This window comes from Apium graveolens, chromosome 3 (genome assembly GCF_009905375.1).
Source record: "Apium graveolens cultivar Ventura chromosome 3, ASM990537v1, whole genome shotgun sequence".
NCBI classification, from domain to species: Eukaryota; Viridiplantae; Streptophyta; class Magnoliopsida; order Apiales; family Apiaceae; genus Apium; species Apium graveolens.
In genome coordinates, this window is record NC_133649.1 from 179622622 (window position 1) to 179646593 (window position 23972).

The 23972-nt window shown below is 37.0% G+C and overlaps 1 non-coding gene across 1 annotated transcript; it reads left to right on the forward strand.

Moving 5' to 3' along the window:
• Positions 1-13975: 13975 nt before the first annotated feature.
• On the forward strand, positions 13976-14082 carry LOC141716051 (small nucleolar RNA R71). Its single transcript, XR_012572784.1, has one exon. It is a non-coding gene; the product is annotated as a small nucleolar RNA R71 (small nucleolar RNA).
• Positions 14083-23972: the final 9890 nt, after the last annotated feature.

Consider the following 23972-nt stretch of genomic DNA (forward strand, 5'->3'; position numbering starts at 1 on the left):
TGTTTACAAAGATGAACAGAGATATTTCTAAGCTTTATCTATTTCCATGTTTAACTCCTATTTCACACACTTGTTCGTAAATTAACACTTGCTACCCTTGGTTTATATACTACCAAGTTACATATGAATAAGACAAAGAGTAAAAACAAGAATCCAGGTCTATTCACATGTTGCTTCATTTCCCTATCTAGCATCTTTGAATATCTTCAGTTAAGCATGTAAATGAAAATGCTTCTTTGTTCTCTAAAACCTGCAAACAGGCTGCCACATTCCTTTTATATACAATAAACCCATGTGACTGTCAAGTCGCTTTTAACTACTAATTTTTTTTTATCCATTAAGGCTTTAATATTATCTGTTGATACTTTACTTGAGTAATCTATTGAGTCTCTAATGTATTATCCGTTAAAAGTGTCTTAATTCATCTGTCGAGGCTTTGTAGTTAATCCGTTGAAGGTGTTTTCTTAACAGTTGATACTCTTTCACATTATACAAAACTACAAGGCATCTTCTATTTATAATTAGCCAACATATTTTGCATATATTGCTAGTAGTCAATATGACTTATAATTCCCAATCAACTTCTAAACCTCTAAGTAATTACAGTATACACAAATGTGCTATAAAAACTTATTGATATAAAAGCTACTCTATTAACACATGAACAAGTGTGGTTATCCGTTGATAGTTACAAAAACACTTAATTAAATCTACTAAGGTATTTTGGTAAATAATCATCAAGTCTAATACATATTCCTAACAATCTCCCCCAATTTATGTCTAATGGAATTATAGGCATAAATTTAGATGTGCTTGATGATAACAAAACACCCTATTCAAATTAATCAGATAACTGTAGATAAAAATGTTCAGTGCTACATGATATTAAAAATTTGAACCAAAAGAGTTTGTAGAAATCTCACAAGCCATTTTCAAGGTGCTCCTCTAGACTGAGCATATTAATTCTTTTTCCTTGAATGTCTAGTTTTCTTCCACAGCTTCTCATTATTCTGTTCTATTTGATTTTGGAGTTTTCTGTAGAACTCAGATTCATCTTGATTATTGAGATCCAGAATCTCCTGTATTTCCTTGAGAGTATCATTGTTTGATATTTTTAGATGGTCTTCAAGTCTGAAGAATCTTCTAGTAAATATTTCATCCCTAAACTCCATCATCCAGTATGGTCTCAAATGAACTATACTTCTAGTGTATGGAATAGTTAAGACGATTCTTGGTAGTGAATTTGGATCTCTCCATCTTTTTCTGATTTGTTGAATTTTGTTAAGTATTTCTGTTTTGGCCACCTTGGTGAATCCAGAATCCTTCTTCATAGCTAAAAATACTTTTATCAAGACATTGTATACTTCATTGAGAATCCTATATAGAGGCCAAGTTATTTTCTTTCCACCCTTATACCTGAACACCAACCTCTCTGGCAATCTGTAGGAAGCATCAATTACTCTAACTTCATCCAGTTCATCCATGTAGAGGTTGAGGTCTGAAAATTCTTTTATGTCACAGATGAAGAGTTGATCTTCCTTGTTGACTATTGGCCTGGTTTTGGATAATGATTTTGATTGGGGTAAAACTTGTTTTTTGGATAATTACTTTCTTCTTTTCTTGGTGAGAATGGGTAAGTTTGGCTCAGGAATTGGTCGGTTTTCCTAGTCTATTGCTTCATCCTTTTGAATTATTGGCTCAACATGAAAGTTCACATCACAATGGACCTTAAATTCAACTTGCTCCATATTCATCTTCAACAATCGTCCTTTTGCTCTAACCTTCCAGTACCATTTTCCTGACCTTTTTAGTTATTTCTTCTCTATAGATGAGGTTTTCTCACTTTCAGTTCAAGTTGCAGGCATTTCCAATTTTCTTTTCACTCCTTTAGTGGCTTGCTTCTTCTTTCTTTTTTGAGCTCCTAGCCTTCTATTTTCCTCATCTTTAGCTTCTCCAAACTCAGGGTGCCTAGTCATCACACAAATCATCTTACCATATCTATAGATTCTTGCAATTCTTATTCTTAGCATGCCATCTTTGGTGAATTTAAAGCTTTCAATAGATGCACCCAACAACTTGTCTTCATCTGGCCTAGGAGGAGAATAATCAATCAACATTGGGTGCTTTGTTGATATTGAGACACTTGCTTGTTTAGGCTTTAGCACCACAAAATTGTTGAACTCGTTCTTCATTGAGGGTTCACCATTGTCTCCTTTTCCTAGATGTATGTCATCCATGGTGATTGGCTTCAACTAAGTGAAATGCTTCACAGATTTATCTTGAGTAGCAGTTGAGCCAAAAATCTTTGCAATTATGTCATCAATCTTTTTCCTCTGCTCTTCGATCTTAAGCTCATCTATTACAAGATTGATTAAATCAATATTGTCCAAAGCTGGTGGCTTAGAGATAGTAATAGCTAGTACGATCACCTTGCTGACTTGAATATTGTAATATCCGGGACATGACGTGTAATTATTTTTATCAATAAATAACTATTATGTGATTATTATGTGATTATTTAGTGATTTTTGGTGAATTATTTGATCATTGGTGCTGATGTGCGGATGTTTATATGTGGTAAAGTGTAGGTATGTTAATTTTATTATGTCCAGAATAAAATATAAATAATTAAGGTATTTTTTCTGGAAATTTTTGGAGCGTTATATGATTTTATATTAATTTATGAATTTATTAATTATTTTCTAAATAATTACGAAACTATTTTATAAAGTCGGGAGTCGTATAACCTCAACCATTTTTACGATTTTATAACCCAAAACTATTCCGAAAACTCCTTCCTAACCTAATCTGATAATTCCAGACATTTTTCGTGTTTTGACTTTTTCAATCCGGATTACGATTTGACCCGTACGCGGCTTGACACAAAATTTTCGATATGATAATCATTTCGATAACATTATCTTCGTATAAAGAGTTTTATAAAAAGCCCCATCTTTATAGTTATACAAAACTTTTGATGCTTATCCAAAACAGGATGATGTTTATCCAAAACGTTATCCGATCGGATCGGTTTTGCAGTTACTTAGCAGCTAAGCACCATATTTTCCGATCCAACACGATCCAACACGTACTAATATTCCATAAATATATATAGCCCTTTTCTTGTTTCATTTTACTCGTATAATCATAATCAAACAGTAAAATCCGATAAAATACAGAGAAAACCCTAATTAAATGTCGTGTTCTTCATAATCGAACGAGGATTCGAAGGCATTATCGAACTCTGATTTGAGTGTGCCATATATCAAATCGAAGCTCTCGAAAAGTTCTTTCTGAATCAATCAACCATTTTAGTGCAGAAATCAAGGTGATTTTCTTATTTATTTATTTTAATTCGAATTATTTAAGAATAAAAATATGAGTTTTTGTTCTTGATATTGTTTGTGTGATTTGATGCTTGAATCATGTAGATCTTTTTTTCCTGATCATTTTGGTATATTATATGATGAATTTGGAGTCCAATAACATGTTCAAATTGTTGTTTGATTCTCAAATTGAAAAATTAGGGTTTATGTGTTTGAATGTTCTTAATTGAAAATTAGGTGTTTCTTTGTTAGGGGTTATTAGATGAATTTAATTACATGGTTGTGTAGATCGTGGAAAAACAAATCGATTGGTATATTTGGAATTATCAGACGATTCTTGGATTGTGTTAATCGACTTTGCCGGATTCTGGGGAACTATCGCCGCCGGCGAGTGTTCATCACAATTTTCCGAACATTTCAGGCATAGTTTGATGATTTTGTTTGTAGAATAATGATCTTCTCGTTTCGTACTATAAATCTGCGCGTTTTGTAACGTCCGAGAAATATTATGTAATTATTTTTATCAATAAATAATTATTATGTGATTATTATGTGAAATTTGGTGAATTATTTGATGATTGATATTAATATTTGGGTGTTGATATCTGATAAAATTAGGATATTTTATTTCTAATTATCCAGAATTAAATATAGATAATTTTGGTATTTTTCTGGTAATTTTTGGATTATTATGTGATTTTATAAGAATTTATAGAGTTAATAATGATTATTTTTACGTAATTATAAAATTTCTTTTTAGCATCAGAAATCGTCCCACTTCAACCGTTCTTGCGTTTTTACAACCCGAAACTCTTCCGAAAACTCCTTCCTAACCTAATCTGATAATTCTGAACACTTTTTGTGTTTTGACTTTTTCGATCTGGGGTACGGTTTGACCTGTACGAGTTCCGGCGTAAAATTTTTGATACATTAATCATTTTATAGATCGATAAAACTCGTATTCTCGAAAGGCGAGGTATTATTACCTTCTTTTTTGTATAAAGTTGTTTATAAAAGGCCCTGTTTTGATAATTATCCAAATCTGGTACTAAAATTGTATTGTTATATAGTTATTTAGCTGCTAAGAAACCTATTTTCGGATCCGATATGTAAATGTAATTATCGAATTATTAAATAAATAAATTATGTGATGAGTCTATTAGTTGTGTGTTACCTTACTGTTAATTTTGGGTAATTGTTGGATACGAACCTTATTTATGTAATTAATTATTGAACTGTATGGCCTTATTTTGTTTTCTTAAAAATGATTTTATTAAATAGTTATTCTTATAAATGTTAAAGTTATTTCAAAAATTATTTTTTTGACTTATAATTTTATTTATTATTTTTTAGGAATTTATAAAATTTAGAAATTGATATTTTATTGATTATTTATCTCTAAATAATTTTCTGATTTCATTTAATTGTAAAATCAGTATTTAATTCTAGAATGTTTCAAAAATCACGAAAAATTTACTTCATTAAGTTTGGAATATTTCAAGAATTTTGAAATTTTTCCGGAAATATTTCGGATTAAATTTACCCACGCATTTGTTCATTAAATCATAAATTGCGAATATATTTCGCATTTTAAAAACATTTTAAAAGTACGCGGATCATATCTTATTTGCTTTGGAGTATTTTGTTAGGGCGGAAACACGCGCTAAAAATACACGCAAGTATACGCGTTCGCAAGTAATATAGAATACTTTCTAGTTCGTTCCCACAGAGACTCAGACTAATTATTGTTTAATTAAACTCACGCACCAACGTATGATTACTTCTCAATGTTAAGACACTACACTTAGAATTGTTGACTAAATATTAACTACAATTAATTACTTAGTTTATCACTTAAATAACACTTCAATTAACAATATTAAAACACTCAAGAGATCACAACTTCATTACTACTTCCTTCATTAGTTATTGTTATTACCTTAGCATGTGACAGTGATGATATTAATCGAATAACACGAAACTGATCAAAGCCAAATTTCATTGTACTCATACCATTCTACCAAGCATCCACAATTAAGATAGAAGTTGAATAGGCATCAATTATGTTGAGTTCCTATATGTCTAGAGAAATTGACAACATAACGATTTAAGCACAAGTTATTCCTTTTGATTACACAGGGCAAATAAAACTGTTAGAGTTACCCACTAATCATGCACATCATACATGAACCTATGCTAGCATGGCAAGTTCCAAATCTCAAGATCCACCGTCGCTTCACAAGAGATTAACACCCTATCTTATATGTTCGCGACGCACATAAGACGAATACGCACAACCACTACTAGATATCATACAATCATCACACACTAAGATATTAAACAATTAACTAAAGAATTCCACAGCAAATCCGTTACGACCCCATGATCACGATTAGCCCATAATAGCACTTATCGTCATCATGGGTTCATATGAAATCATGATAAACAAACACAAGAGAATAATAACTAAACTAATTATATTAAATCAGAGTACGTCACAAGAGTAATTAAGTTCAAAGTAAGAAAACTAGCATCCAACGTTACAACGAAATAAGAATCATAAGAAAATATGCTTCCTCTTCGTTGCTGTGTGCTAAAACGGTCTTTTTCCTTATCTCCTACACTCCTTGCTTAATACAACGATCCAACCTCATGAAAACGCCTCTAAATCTACTTATATAATAGTCCCATAAAACTCAGATTACATAGAAGTGGAAGCCAAACAGAAGTAGAATTCCTAAAATAAATTATCTTTTTTCCCGACCCTGCGCGGCCGCTCAGCATAGCTGAGCGGGCGCTCAGCTTTCTGCGCGGCCGCTCAGCATAGCTGAGCGGGCGCTCAGGACCCTACTGGAAAAATCCCGAGTTTGCTCCGTTTCCTCGCTGTAATCTGCCCATTTCTTTCCTCTCGCAATGATGAACACATGCCAAGGCTTATTCTTGATGATTACTCCTCCGAAATGCAACTAATACCCTGAAATGCATAAACACTAGAAAAACGCATCAAATACACAAAATACTTGATTTCAAGGCACCAATTTAAGCTATTTTAAGACACTCTAAGTGGTATAAAATGCCACTTATCACACCCCCAAACTTAAATCGATGCTTGTCCTCAAGCGTCACAGACTCAAAAGCAAATAAAAACATGTATGAATACAATCTATATGAAATGCAGCGATCCCCCTTACTACGAACAAACCAACCAATTCACAACATCTCAACAACTGCAGTTAGGCGATTAAGATCAATAAACTCATGCAAACGAACATACAGCCAGAAACGTGGTGTGTGCAAATGCTTAACAGATATGCTTCAGAACTATATCAATTATTATGACTCAACCATCATCAAGGCAATCATATGATTATACAAAGAATAAAAATTCTAGGCACAAAGTAACATATAACACTACAAGAATTCTGGAGCTTATTACGGAATCATGCTTTTATTCACAACAACAATGCTTATTTGACCGTGCAATGAGTGAGGTCCACAAAAGACTTATACAATGGCATCCATGTAGCGAGCATTAGGTTAGCGGATCCCAGACTCTAAAAGCCTTAGGTCACTAGGCACAAAGTCCCCTAAGAACTTAATAACTTGAATACCAAAGAGCCCACTCGTGATCAATTATGCATAAACAAATACTTCTTTTTTTTTCCTTCTTTTTTTTCTTTATATTTTTCAAAATTTCTGAGCAAGTGTGTTTCGCTCCGTCTTGCTCAACCCTAGACTACTCGCATAACATGCGAGCCGGCTACTAGCCAATTGATTCCTAGCCACAGCTAGCAACAAATTCCATTTTTTTACTCCATTTTTTCTTTTTCATGCCTTTATCACTAAGAACCTATTATCAAATTCTAAGCATAATAAATAGATAACCTCGAAAACAATCAGATCATAACAACAATCTAGCTCTTAAGCATTCTCTAAGACTTAGTGAAAATACAAGTGCTTCTAATATCAACCTACACGACTCAATATCACTTTAATGCTATCACTACACTCGCGTCAATATCACAAATCAGTCGATAAATTATCGTAAAAGGGATCATGGTATATGCATGAGCTATATGACATGATAAACAAATAAAGCTATAAATAAAAAAAATAATAATAAAAAAAACTATATGGCAAAAATTATGCAACTATATGAACTAAACTATCATGAATATGCAACTATATGACACACACAAAATATTCCTTAACTACCACCCCCAAACTTAAAATCTTCACTGTCCCCAGTGAAGGTAGTAGAAAGGAACACAGGGTATACCTACTCAGGGTCATCATCATCATCACCCTCAGTGGGTGGAGTATCAGGCGGCGGGTATGCAGAGTCCTCACCAAAAACTGGCCACTGGATATCAGCTCCAAGGCCCCGAAAAGCAGTCCCTAACGCAAGGGTGAGCTCCTGAGCAAACCTGCTCTGTGTTTCGAACATGGCATCCATCCGCCGTGAAAGCCTCCTATACTGGGCATCAGCCATCCCAGCACCCTCCTGAGCTCTCGAAGAACCAGCCTCATCATGCCTAGGCCTAGCCATAGTAGCACCTCGTGTTGGACGCCCTCCTGGAAGATGATAACCCAGCCCATGCTCCTCGGGCTCACCACTTGTCCACTCCTGCAACCCATTCAGAGTCCCAGAATCAATCAGAGCGGCCGGCAACTGCAACTGCTCATGAGATGGCCAGTTCACTCCCACTTCTCGGCAAAGCTTCGTGACCGTGGATGCATAAGGGATGTTCATGTGCTTAGCTCCCCTCAAAAACTTCAGAATTCCTTGGTAGATAAACTCACCAAGGTCCACATACTACTCCTCATTAAGAATTCCCTATAACAACTGTGCTCTCTCAACTGTGACCTCATATGCATGTGAAGAAGGCAAAATATTAGCACAAATAAATGCATTCCATGCACGGGCATACATGTTCATAGTGATCGTCGAGAAGTGACGATACTCATTAGTGCCGGTCTTGAAGGTCCACACTGTGCCCGGCCTACAGAGAGTAGCACAAATCAAATCCAAGTCGAAATCCTCAGCAGTCTTCTCATTCCAGTTCTCCTCCTCGGGCTTCCTCTCTCACTGCCCAATCACACGGTGAATCGCCGTTGGGTGATAATCAACCGTCAGCCCTCGGACCACAGAAAACCCATTCTTCTCGGCCTTCGCGTTCGCATAGAACTCGCGAACCACACTCATCGGCACTCCTTCGGGCGACTCACAAAAAGCTATCCACCCCTTCTCTGCAATCATAGGTAGCAACTCACCATCCCTCCCCGATGGCAAAAACCCTCTCTCCTTCAGAATCGGCTTCCCCAAAAGCCTAGTGTACTCCTCCTCCGCAGCTCTATCATTCAACCGAGGCCTCGCAGCAGTACCCCTCGATGAATCAGCAGTAGGGACTGTGCTGCTGCTATCAATAGTTCGTGCTCTCTTGGGTGCCATTGAATCTTGAATAAAAGTGTTTAAGAACTGAGTATTTGTGTTTGGGAGAGAGTTTGAGTGTAGAAAGTTTGTGGAGGATATGTAGGATAGGTGTAAGTATATATAGGATGTGAATTAGGTTAAAACTAGATTAGGAGTGGGGTTGAGGGATAAAATGATGGGGTAGTAGGAAAAATCGTGGGTTTATGGGCTAAAATTGGTTTTTTTTATGTTTCTGATTTTTTTGATTTTTTTCTGAACTTAAAAAAAAATTCTGGCAGTCGACCCCTAAGCGGTCTCTCGGCAAAGTTGAGCGGGCGCTGAGCTTGCTGAGCGGTCGCTCAGCAGAGCTGAGCGGGCGCTCAAGGGGTCACTGGAAAAAAAAATTTCAGTCCCGTTTTTCTGATTTTTTTTGTGTTTTTGGATAGGTTATTAACTTCTAAGGGTTTCTGTAACAACAAATCATGGGTTGCCTCCCACGCAGCGCTTCTTTTTCATCATTAGCTTGACGTTGCGTACCTTTCTCAAGTAGTCAATAAAATGGCACTAACCACTTCTTGGTTTGCCATGTCCCCATAGTAGTGCTTCAAACGCTGACCATTAACCTTGAATGCTTGGTCCGGATCATTTTCAAAAATTTCCACCACTCCATGTGGAAACACAGTTTTGACAATAAAAGGTCCAGACCACCTTGATTTCAACTTCCCAGGAAAAAGTCGGAGACGAGAGTTGAATAAGAGAACTTGTTGCCCCGGCACGAATAACTTAGGATGTAGCTTCCTATCGTGCCACCTCTTCACCTTTTCCTTGTACATTTTGTTATTCTCGTATGCTTGAAGTCGGAATTCATCAAGTTTATTAAGCTGAAGCATTCTCTATTTACCAGCTGCATCTAAATCCAGGTTCAACTTTTTCAACGCCCAGTAGGCCTTATGCTCAAGCTCCGCAGGTAAATGACATCCCTTACCATACACCAGCTGAAACGGGGACATACCAAGTGGAGTTTTGTATGCTGTTCTGTAAGCCCAAACAGCTTCATCGAGCTTTAAAGACCAATCCTTCCTTGACGGACAAACATCCTTCTCTAGAATGCGCTTGATCTCTCTTTTAGACACTTCCGCTTGACCATTTATTTGCGGATGATAGGCAGTAGCAACTCGATGATTCACATTATAACGCTGCATCATAGAAGTGAACTTACGGTTGCAGAAATGTGACCCTTCATCACTTATGATTACCCGAGGTGTTCCAAACCTTGTGAAAATCTGCTTATGAAGAAAATTCAGCACTGCCTTTGCATCATTTGTCGGTAGAGCTTTGACTTCTACCCATTTTGAGACATAATCGACTGGAAGCAAGATGTACTGATTATTGCAGGACGAGACAAAAGGCCCCATGAAATCGATTCCCCAAACATCAAAGACCTCGACTTCAAGCATCACATTTAACGGCATCTCATCCTTTCTCGTCAAATTTCCCACTCTTTGGCAACGATCACACCTTAGAACAAACTGATGAGCATCCTTAAACAAAGTAGGCCAGAAAAAACCTGCTTGCAGAATACGAGCTGCCGTCTTCTCACCACCATAGTGCCCACCATAAACTGTGGAGTGGCAGTCTCGTAATATCCCCTTTGTCTCACAGAACGGGATACATCTCCTGATGATCAGATCAGCTCCCTGTCTAAACAAATATGGTTCATCCCACATATACCACTTCACCTCATGCAGAAACTTCTTCTTTTGAGCTGAAGTCAAATTATGAGGCATTATATTGTTGACAAGATAGTTTACAATATCTGCAAACCATGGCTCTTCCTCCTGAACTGCGAACAACTGCTCATCCGGAAAAGATTAATTGATCAACGTCTTATCTTGTGAAGTAGACTCGGGATTCTCCAACCTAGAAAGATGGTCAGCTACTTGATTTCAGTACCTTTTTCGATCCTTGATCTCTAACTCAAATTCCTGAAGTAAGAGCACCCAACGAATGAGTCTCGGCTTGGAATCCTTCTTGGAAACTAAATAGCGAATGGCCGCATGATCAGTGAATACTGCCACTTTTGTCCCAAGCAGATAAGATCGAAATTTCTTGAAACCAAAGACTATAGCCAAGAGCTCCTTCTCCGTAGTGGTGTAGTTCATTTGGGCCCCATTTAAGGTCTTACTCGCATAGTAGACCACATGAAAGAGATTCTTCTTGCGCTGCCCAAGAATTACACCTACCGCATAATCACTTGCATCACACATCATCTCAAACGGCTTTGTCCAATCTGGTGCTGTAATAACTGGTGCAGTGATCAAACTTTTCTTGAGAGTCTCGAATGCCGACAAACAATCATCATCAAATTTGAAAGGCACATCTTTCTCAAGCAAGTTGCACAATGGCTTAGATATCTTTGAAAAGTCCTTGATGAACCGCCGATAAAAACCCGCATGACCAAGAAAACTACGGATTCCCACCTTGGCCTTGTCGACCTCCAGAGCCTTGCTAGAGACCTTATGCCCAAGAATAATGCCTTCACGCACCATAAAATGACATTTCTCCCAATTGAGCACCAAATTAGTTTCCACGCACCTTTTGAGTACGGCACGAAGATTATTCAAACATTCATCATACGAATGTCCAAAGACGGAGAAGTCATCCATGAACACCTCGACATTATTTCCAATCATGTCAGAGAATATCGCCATCATACATATCTGAAAAGTGGCCGGTGCGCCACATAACCCAAACGAAACTCTGCGAAAAGCGAACGTGCCAAATGGACATGTGAAGGTAGTCTTTTCCTGATCCTCTGGTGCAATACAAATCTGATTATACCCTGAATAGCCATCCAAAAGACAATAATACTCATGACCAGCCAACCTGTCAAGCATCTGATCAATGAATGGGAGAAGGAAGTGATCCTTCCTCGTGGCTTTGTTCAACTTCCGATAATCCATGCGTACTCTTCATCCTGTAACTGTTCGAGTGGGGATGAGCTTGTTCTTCTCATTTGCTACCACAGTAATACCTCTTTTCTTAGGCACACATTGTACGGGGCTCACCCAAGAACTGTAAGAAATAGGATAAATGATGCCTGCATCCAGCCATTTCAGAATTTCTTTCTTCACCACCTCCTTCATGATAGGATTAAGTCTGCGCTGCTGCTCAACAGTTGGCTTACTACCTTCCTCTAGCAGAATTTTATGCATACAATATGAAGGGCTGATTCCCTTGATGTCTGCTATGGTCTATCCAATAGCTGATTTGAATTCTCTCAAAATCCTTAAGAGCTTATCTTCCTCACTTCCTGAAAGGTCAGATGTAATAATAATAGGTAAAGTAGATGTATCACCTAAAAAAGCATACCTCAAGTGTTCAGGTAATGGCTTGAGCTCCAAGGTAGGTGCTTCCTCTATTGATGGTTTGAGCTTTCCTTCAGCATTCTTGAGGTCAGAAGTACCAAGAGATTCAAATGGCATGTCCAGCTTTCGCTTCCAGGGAGAAGCATTCAGATATTGTAATTGCTCGTTGCCATCTTCATCATCACTGTCAAAATCCCCCACTAAGGCCTTTTCCAATGCATCAGACATTAGCATGTGATCGACATCTGAAGTAACCGCAGAATCAATCACATCCACTTTTAAGCACTCCTCGTCTTCTGTAGGGAATTTCATTGCCTTGAACACGTTGAAGGTCACATCCTGATCTTGTACCCGCATAGTAAGTTCACCTTTCTGCACATCTATTAAGGTACGACCAGTAGCCAAGAAAGGTCTTCCCAAGATTATGAGAATCTTCTTATCTTCCTCGAAATCCAGAATAACAAAATATGCAGGAAAGAAGAGCTTATCCACCTTGACTAGCACATCCTCCACTATGCCCCTTGGGTAAGTAATAGAACGATCAGCCAATTGTAGAGACATGTAGGTGGGTTTTGGATCAGGCAAATCCAACTTTTTAAAGATCGACAACGGCATCAGATTGATGCTTGCTCCCAAATCACAAAGGCACTTGTCAAAAGTCAACTTGCCAATGGTGCAAGGAATGGCGAAGCTACCTGGATCTTTAAGATTTGGAGGTAACTTTTGCTGCAGAACAGCGCTGCATTCTTTCGTTAGAGCAACGGTCTCAAGGTCATCCAGTTTCACCTTCCTTGAAAGAATACTCTTCATAAACTTCGCATAACTAGGCATTTGCTCCAGAGCCTCAGCGAAAGGTATATTCATGTGAAGTTTCTTGAACACCTCCAGAAACTTACCGAACTGTTTATCCAGTTTTGTTGCTGCAATCTCTTAGGGAAAGGTGGTGGAGGATAGAGCTGTTTCTCCCCTGTATTACCCTCAGGCAGAGTGTGTTCAACAGTAGTCTTCCTTGGTTCCGCTGTTTTCTCCTTTTGCTTAGCTTCTTCATCTCTAACTTCAGCTTCTCCTTCTTTTGCCTTTTCAGCATCAGCAACTTTCCCAGACCTTAAGGTAATAGCCTTGACTTGCTCTTTAGCTTCCTTCCTGCCTGGTACTTCCGTGTCACTGGGAAGTGTGCCAGGTTGACGATTGAGCACTGCATTGGCTATTTGACCGATTCAATTTTCCAAGGTCTTGATAGAAACCGCCTGACTCTTGCATAACAGCTTAAGTTCCTCAAAATCAGCACTAGTAGGTGCAGCTGCACTTCCCTATTGAGGATATGATTGCCTTTGAGCATACTGCTATGGTTGCTGGAATCTAGGTGGATTAAACTGTTTACTCACACCTTGCTGATATGGTGGCTGAATAGCATTCTGATTATTACCCCAGCTGAAATTTGGATGATTTCTGTTGTTAGGATGATAAGTATTTGGCACAGGCTGCTGTTGTCGCTGATAATTATTCACATACTGAACAGATTCATTGATAAGGAACACTGATCTGTAGCATGAGAACCTGCACAAAGCTCGCAGACCATAGCTATTTGATTAACTCCATATGTAGCTACAGAATCAACCTTCATCGACAGCTCCTGGAGCTGCGCTGTAATAGCGGTGGCCGCATCGACTTCCAGAATACCTGCTACCTTCCCAGGCATCATCCTCTGAGTTGGGTTTTGATGCTCATTTGCAGCCATAGTCTCGATAAGATTATAAGCCTCAGTATAGCTTTTGGCCCATAAGGCGTCTCCAGCTGCTGTATCGAGCATGGGCCAAGATTGGGCCCCCAAACCATTATAGAAACCAGTGATCACCATCCAATCGGGCATTCCATGATGTGGACACTTTCTCAATATTTCCTTGTAGCATTCCCAAGCTTCGCACATAGATTCTGTAGGTTGCTACGCAAACTGAGTAAGAGCACTCCTCATAGCAGCGGTCTTTGCCATCGGATAAAACTTTACCAGAAACTTTTGCACAAGATCTTGCCAAGTAGTGATAGACCCAGCTGGTTCAGAATGTAACCAGTCCTTAGCTTTGTCCCTCAGTGAGAATGGGAAAAGCCTCAGCTTGATAGCCTCATCAGTCACGCCATTATACTTGAAAGTGCTGCAGATCTCGACAAAATTCCTTATGTGCATGTTGGGGTCTTCAGTCATAGCTCCTCCAAAAGAAACAGAATTCTGCACCATCTGAATAGTGCCCAGCTTGATTTCAAAGGTGTTAGCTTGAATAGCCGGATGAAGAATGCTTGACTGAATGTCATCAATTTTAGGCCGAGAAAAGTCCATAAGAGCTGGATCAGCCTGAACAATACGATCACCCATGATTACTGGTTCTTTCTGCTCAGTTCCTGAATCCGAATCTTTAAAATCTATCTTCTCCGAAATATCAAGAACTTCATCTGTCTCCTCAGCTGTATCTAAAGTTCTCTTGCGAGTATGAGAACGAGTTTGCATAAACGCTCGCTTAAGTACCTGAAACACAACCAGAAACAATAAGTAACAACTACGTCCTAAACACTAAGTCCTAATGACCAATGATGGTAAGTATATAAACTAAACAAATACGCCGAGTCCCCGGTAGCGGTGCCAAAAACTTGTTAGGGCGGAAACACGCGCTAAAAATACACGCAAGTATACGCGTTCGCAAGTAATATAGAATACTTTCTAGTTCGTTCCCACAGAGACTCAGACTAATTATTGTTTAATTAAACTCACGCACCAACGTATGATTACTTCTCAATGTTAAGACACTAACACTTAGAATTGTTGACTAAATATTAACTACAATTAATTACTTAGTTTATCACTTAAATAACACTTCAATTAACAATATTAAAACACTCATGAGATCACAACTTCATTACTACTTCCTTCAATAGTTATTGTTATTACCTTAGCATGTGACAGTGATGATATTAATCGAATAACACGAAACTGATAAAATCCAACTTTCATTGTACTCATACCATTCTACCAAGCATCCACAATTAAGATAGAAGTTGAATAGGCATCAATTATGTTGAGTTCCTATATGTCTACAAAAATTGATAACATAACGATTTAAGCACAAGTTATTCCTTTTGATTACACAGGGCAAATAAAACTGTTAGAGTTACACACTAATCATGCACATCATACATGAACCTATGCTAGCATGGCAAGTTCCAAATCTCAAGATCCACCGTCACTTCACAAGAGATTAACACCCTATTTTATATGTTCACGACGCACATAAGACGAATACACACAACCACTACTAGATGTCATACAATCATCACACACTAAGGTATTAAACAATTAACTAAAGAATTCCATAGCAAATCCGTTACGACCCCATGATCACGATTAGCCCATAATAGCACTTATCGTCATCATGGGTTCATATGAAATCATGATAAACAAACACAAGAGAATAATAACTAAACTAATTATATTAAATCAGAGTACGTCACAAGAGTAATTAAGTTCAAAGTAAGAAAACTAGCATCCAACGTTACAACGAAATAAGAATCACAAGAAAATATGCTTCCTTTTCGTTTTTGTGTGCTAAAACGGTCTTCTTCCTTATCTCCTACGCTCCTTGCTTAATACAACGATCCAACCTCATGAAAACGTCTCTAAATCTACTTATATAATAGTCCCATAAAACTCAGATTACATAGAAGTGGAAGCCAAACAGAAGTAGAAGTCCTAAAATAAATTATCTTTTTTCCCGACCCTGCGCGGCCGCTCAGCATAGCTGAGCGGGTGCTCAGCTTTTTGTTGGATTTTAATCGCAACGGAGGCATGGTAAAACACTTTTACACATACAAAATCCAAATAAAAGCATATAAATCATGGTAAAAACATATGGATCGATTACTAACCTTTAATATGCGATCCAAAAGCAACGATCGGAGATCCTTAGCAGCTGCTCCTCAAACGTGAAGCACTCCACCGGTATCCACCAAGAAAACGATGTTAAGGAGGAGGAGGAGGAGGTGGAGAGAATTAGGTTTTATAAAATTTTTGGGGTTAGAATAAAAATAGGGTTTATAATAGTATATTTATAGGCAAAATTTTCAGCTGAAATTTTCCCATAAATATTATTATTATCCCATTTATTATTCTCATTAATAATTAAAACACCTTTTAATTATTAATCCTTTTTCTAAAGACTTTAGAAACAATTCTCTCTCTTGATTTAATTTCCAAAAAATTAAATCCTTAATTAATAATATTAAGAACTTTTCTTAATTAATTTATAATCAATTAAATCTTATTTAATCAATTATTAAATTTTCCAATTAATTATTTATTTCACAAATAAATAATTATTAGCCATTATTAATTAATTCCTCCACCATTAAATCATTCTCTTTTTATGGTGTGACCCTGTAGGTTCAATATTAAGCCGGTAGTAGAAATAAATAATAATAAAACTATTTTATCATTATTTATATAAATTCTCTAATTTATTAAATATGATTAATTAATTAATCATATTTATTCTACATCGTGAGGGATACTTCTCAGCATATCGCGACTATCCGGATAATACGAATTCACTGCTTAGAATACAAAGAACCTATTCAGTGAATAGTTACCGTACAATAAACTACTTCTACCCTACAATGTCCTTATTAAATACAAGGCATGGATCTTATGTCAAGCCTATCTAATTTAATCACTTGCTTACCATTTACTATGCTTAGTTCTATGCAAATTAGAAACTACTTTCTAATTTCATTCATTTTTGCCAGAGATTCCTGAACTAGCATAAGTGGATCAGCCTTGAACATTCGCTTCCTTCACTGGAAGGGGTAGATCCTTTATTGATCATACACTATCTTCGTGTACAAATTCCTATACCCAGTAGAGCCCTAATAATTATCCCTGGAGACTAAGAACTAAACCAAAGCATAGTTCAGTGTACACAAGATGACTATGATGACCTCAAGTCTAAGGATACTTGTACAACTATCACTATGTGAACAACTGCTGACATGTGAGTGAACTCCATCAGTTGTTCAGCTGTGCGAGTCATGTTCAGTGAACTTATTCTATAATTAAGCACCTACATACTAGTTATAGTGTCACCACACAAATGTCTATGAGAACAAACATCCTTCATAATGAAGCAAGTATAGTATGTACCGATCTTTGCGGATTATTAATTACCAGTTAGTAATCCTATAATCAGGAACTATTTAAGTTTAGAGTTATCATCTTTTAGGTCTCACTATTATGATCTCATCATAATCCATAAAAGCTTTACTCTAAACTATGGTATATCTTATTTAAACACTTAAATAGATAGAGCACGTATTAAAAACAAAACAAGTCTTTTATTAATATCAATGAAATCAAAACATATTACATAAAAAGTTATTCCTAAATCCTAATCATGATTGGACTTAGGACATATTCCTTTCAATCTCCCACTTGTACTAAAGCCAATCACTCTAGTATCTAATACCCATCTTGTCTTTATGACGATCAAAGTGACTTTCATAAAGTAGCTTTGTGAGTGGGTCTGCTATGTTGTTATGCGTGTCAACTCTAATTCAATACAACACAAGAAATGTTATCGCGCTCCCACTAACCCTTTTGTAGACATATAGTTCATCACATTTTTCATAAAACCAAACTCTTTGATTGTCTCATCAAAACGGATGTTCCATCTACGAGAAGCTTGCTTTAAACCACATATGGTTCGCAGCAGCTTACACACTAGGTTTTCATTTCTCTTGGAAAGAAAACCATCTGGCTATTTTCCAGATATCATAGTCGTAGTAAGCATCATTCGCAAGCAAAATCCGAACTGATTTTAACAGGGCTACAGGTAAAAGGTTTCATCAAAGTCAATCCATTGCCTTTGTTTAAATCCTTTTCCCAAAAGCCTGGCCTTAAAGGTCTCCACCTGGCCATCTGCTCTAATCATTCTTTTGTATCCCGTATACATAGATTTCATTCTGGATTTCATGGCACTATGCCATTTCTCTGAGTCAACACTACTCATAGCCTCATTATAGGTCACAGGGTCATCATCATCAATGATCGACAACTCATTGTCATTCTCAATGACAAGGCCATATTACCTCTCAGGTTGGCGAGACACTCTCCCTGACCTACGAATGGGCTGTTCCACAGAAGGTTGTTCAGTCAGAACAGGTGTTTCCACTTGATCCGTAGTAGTTTGTGCTTCTTGAACTTCATCAAGTTCAATTTTGCTCCCACTGTTTCCTTCAAGGATAAACTCCTTTTCCAAGAAGGTAGCATGTTTGGAGACAAACACCCGATGATCGGTGTAAAAGTAATACCCTAAAGTCTCTTTAGGATATCCCACAAAACTATATTTTACGGATCGATATTCCAGCTTATCTGGGTCAACTTACTTGACATAAGCTGGACATCCCCAAATCTTAACGTGTTTAAGACTCGGTTACCTTTCTTTCCATATCTCATACGGAGTTTGAGGAACAGATTTGGAAGGCACCTTATTTAGTAAATATGCTGAGGTTTCCAATGCATAACCCCATAGGAATACTGGAAGATTTGCATAGCTCATCATGGACCGAACTATGTCTAACAAAGTTCAATTTCTCCTTTCAGATACCAATCTGGAGGCGTCCACTGGGAGACTATACCATTTACTTTGAGATAATCCAGAAACTCTCCATTCAAGTATTCACCACCTCGATCTAATCGAAGAATTATAATACTATGTTTGGTTTATTTCTCCACTTCATACTTATACTCTTTGAACTTTTCAAAGGCTTCAGACTTGTGTTTCATCAAATAATATCTGAATCTAGATCTATCATCTATGAAATTAATGAAGTACAAAAATCCACTCATGGCTTGCGTAGACATTGGTCCACATACATCTGTGTGTACCAGTCCTAGAAAATTTACAGCCCTCTTTCCATGTCTACTAAATGGAGACTGCAGTGCCACAATGAAGTGAGATTTTCATCATCCCTTTTCTTTTATTAGTTTGTTCAATCTGAAGTAAATTATGTCACATTTATACAGACCATTATTTAAAGTACCACGTCCATAAAGAATATTATCTCTAAGAATAGAACATTCATTATTCTCAATAATAAATGAAAATCCAGCCAAGTCTAACATGGGAATAATATTCCTCACAATCGAGGGAACAAAATAACAATTATTTAAAAACAATAGTCTTGCCCGTAGGCATATGTAAATGAAATGATTCTACATCTTCAGCAGCAACTCTTGCTCCATTTCCCATCAGTAGAATCACCTCCTCTTCTTTAAGAGTTCTACTTCTCCTTAGTCCCTGTAATGAATTGCCGATGTCAAAACCATAGGCGGTATCTAATACCCAAGTAGAAATTTGGCTTAATGACATATTCACTTCTATCATGAACATACCTGAATCAGAAGCGGCAGTCTCACTACCCTTCTTCTTCTTCAATTCTGCAAGGTAAACCTTGCAGTTCCTCTTCTAGTGCCCCACCTTGTTATAGTGAAAGCAAACAACTTTGCTTTTGGGGTCTTCAGCTTTTGGTGGAACCGGCGTTTTCTCACCTACTTTCTTCTTCTTGGAAGGGTTCCTCTTCCTTATTTTAGGATTGGAACCTTCACCAATTAGAAGAACAAAACTCTTTTTAGGGGGAAAATTCGATTCCGCAGTCTTCAACATGTTGTGGAGTTCAGGCAGGCTGACATCCAACTTATTCATGTGAAAGTTCACAACAAACTGCGAGAACGAACTCGGAAGTGATTGCAAGACCAAGTCTTGGCTCAGCTCCCCATCCATGGCAAAACCAAGTTGTCCAAGACGTTCAATCAAATTGATCATCTTAAGTACATGGTCATTCACAGATGATCCCTCAGACATCCTACAACCGAACAGCTCCTTCGATATCTCATATCGAGCTGTCCTCCCTGCCACATCATACAACTCTTGTAGATGCATGAGGATAGTGTGAGCATCCATATGCTCATGTTGCTTCTGTAGCTCAATGTTCATGGAAGCTAGCATGATGCATTGAGCAACATTTGCATCATCTATCCACTTACGATACACAACATGTTCATCATTATGCGCATCGCTAGCAGGTTCAGTAGGCTTAGGTGAGTCAATCACGTATTCCAGCTTCTCAATCCTGAGAACAATTCTCAAGTTTCGAAGCCAGTCAGCATAATTAGGACCAGTCAACTTGTGAGCATCTAGTATGCTCCTAAGTTATAGTGCAGAAGACATAATGTATATTGTAAATCAGTAAATGATAAACACATAACAACACTTAGCAAATATTCGATTTCATTTTAAAACACTATATGAATCGGGTCTTTATTCATAAGTGGCTCCCACTAGTTTATCTAATTTATTCAACCCCCTATGTGAAAAATTAAGCATTCATAATGCTAGTGGGAATAGGGATCCTACATTACATTACACAACCCCGGCTGTGGCACGAACCACCATGTAATGTTCAATAGGCAGACAACTCTTGTCAATTACATCTTATGTTATTCCCTAATCAAACTTTAGCCTCTTGAATAATTGAGTCTCGGCTGTGGCATGACAAACTCAATATTCTAAGTCAAGTCTAACCCAACATTCCGTACAGTTGAATCAGTCCCCAAAGACCCACGGCTGTGGAATGTACCGACCTTTAGATTCTTATTCAATGTACACATCTCTATGTAATAGACAAGTATTTCTTATTTCGAAATCAAAGCCCTCGGCTGTAGCATGAACCGACAATGATTCAAAAATAAGAACTACTTTTCTATCATGTTGGAAGGCTATGACCGACACAAGCCCGTTGTGTCATTGGCCAATTACTACTTGATATTATTTAATTTTAGAGGGATTATATTACGTGACAATCATAATCATATTATAAAGAGATTCTTCCTTTTAAATTAAATATTTCAAATCAATAATCGATAATCAGATGATTCCCAGATCGGGTGGAGCATTGTCAAGAGGTGTCACTTAATAACCCTTTCTTACAGATAGAAATCTGTTGTTGACAGAATCATCCTTTCTCTCATATCAAAAATTCATATTCAATTACGTGTTTCATAAACACAAGAATCTCATGATTGTATTTATAATATTATTCTTAATGTTATGAAATAATTTCACTATACTAGATTGTATAACAAGCGCCTTATGTTCATTTAAGTTCACCTAAATCTATCATCGCATGATAAACTAAGCATATATCACATATATAAACATGAATAAACATCAAGGTAGGCATGTTACATCATCTAGCATATAGGTCTAAGCATTATACATCTCTATGTATCACATGAAGCATTTAAAATCAATTCAAACTATCAAAAACAGCTTTAAAACACTTCTGTTAGCTATAAACAGTTTAAAACAATTTCATAAAATATCATATAATAGACCATTAGAAGCGTCTCGAAAAGACGAATCCAACGGCACTAAAATCACCATATTCTGAGCTCCCACGCGCCCTCACGCGCCAAAAGAAGCTTTCCCACGCGCCCCCACGCGCGCACGCGCGTCACGCGCCTAACCCCCTATGCTGACGTCAGCATGACGTCATCTGATGACGTCAGCATGATGTCAGCACGACGTCATCGGCGCGTGTCTACCATGCGCCGCGCGTGGCATGCCAACGCGTGAGCCCCACGCGCGCGTGGTCGACGCGCGGTCCTCCGTCCGGTTTTCAGTCAATCGCCATTTTTTTTCTTTCTTTCTTGGTCACCGTGCCACCGTACTGTACTCTATCTTCCGTTCCACCGCCTCAAACCAGCAGCCAACAGGCAACAGTTGTATATTTACAGCCATATATATATACAACAGAATATACATATATATATACTTATTTAATTACGAATTTTAATTGCAACAACTTCAAAAATTCATAATAAAAAATCTATACATCATAAAATTATGAAAAAAATACCCAGACGATCTACAACACTTGTAGAACCCAGATGAACATTCAAAATTATTATGAGAAACAATTTCACATCAGACAAAATTAATCTATAATATAACTTGTAAAAATCATAATTAATTCATACAAGCACATAAAATTCTGAAATTTTTACCACAGATCTATATGCATACAACCTAAGCTCTGATGCCATTGTTGGATTTTAATCGCAGCGGAGGCATTGTAAAACACTTTTACACATACAAAATCCAAATAAAAGCATATAAATCGTGGTAAAAATATATGGATCGATTACTAACCTTTAATATGCGATCCAAAAGCAACGATCGGAGATCCTTAGCAGCTGCTCCTCAAACGTGAAGCACTCCACCGGTATCCACCAAGAAAATGACGTTAAGGAGGAGGAGGAGGTCGAGAGAATTAGGTTTTATAAAATTTTTGGGGTTAGAATAAAAATAGGGTTTATAATAGTATATTTATAGGCAAAATTTTCAGCTGAAATTTTCCCATAAATATTATTATTATCCCATTTATTATTCTCATTAATAATTAAAACACCTTTTAATTATTAATCCTTTTTCTAAACACTTTAGAAACAATTCTCTCTCTTGATTTAATTTCCAAAAAATTAAATCCTTAATTAATAATATTAAGAACTTTTCTTAATTAATTTATAATCAATTAAATATCATTTAATCAATTATTAAATTTGCCAATTAATTATTTATTTCACAAATAAATAATTATTAGCCATTATTAATTAATTCCTCCACCATTAAATCATTCTCTTTTTATGGTGTGACCCTGTAGGTTCAATATTAAGCCGGTAGTAGAAATAAATAATAATAAAACTATTTTATCATTATTTATATAAATTCTCTAATTTATTAAATATGATTAATTAATTAATCATATTTATTCTACATCGTGAGGGATACTTCTCAGCATATCGCGACTATCTGGATAATACGAATTCACTGCTTAGAATACAAAGAACCTATTCAGTGAATAGTTACCGTACAATATACTCCTTCTACCCTATAATGTACCTTATTAAATACAAGGCATGGATCTTGTGTCAAACCTATCTAATTTAATCACTTGCTTACCATTTACTATGCTTAGTTCTATGCAAATTAGAAACTCCTTTCTAATTTCATTCACTCTGGCCAGAGATTCCTAAACTAGCATAAGTGGATCAGCCTTGAACATTCACTTCCTTCACTGTAAGGGGTAGATCCTTTATTGATCATACACTATCTTCGTGTACAAATTCCTATACCCAGTAGAGCCCTAATAATTGTCCCTGGAGACTAAGAACTAAACCAAAGCATAGTTCAGTGTACACAAGATGACTATGATGACCTCAAGTCTAAGGATACTTGTACAACTATCACTATGTGAACAACTGCTGACACGTGAGTGAACTCCATCAGTTGTTCAGCTGTGCGAGTCATGTTCAGTGAACTTATTTTATAATAAGCACCTACATACTAGCTATAGTGTCACCACACAAATGTCTATGAGAACAGACATCCTTCATAATGAAGCAAGCATAGTATGTACTGATCTTTGCGGATTATTAATTACCAGTTAGTAATCCTATGATCAGGAACTATTTAAGTTTAGAGTTATCATCTTTTAGGTCTCACTATTATGATCTCATCATAATCCATAAAAGCTTTACTCTAAACTATGATATATCTTATTTAAACACTTAAATAGATAGAGCCCGTAATAAAAACAAAACAAGTCTTTTATTAATATCAATGAAATCAAAACAGATTACATAAAAAGTTAATCCTAAATCCCAATACATGATTGGACTTAGGACATATTCCTTTCACTTTCTGCGAGGCCGCTCAGCATAGCTGAGCGGGCGCTCAGCATAGCTGAGCGGGCGCTCAGCACCCT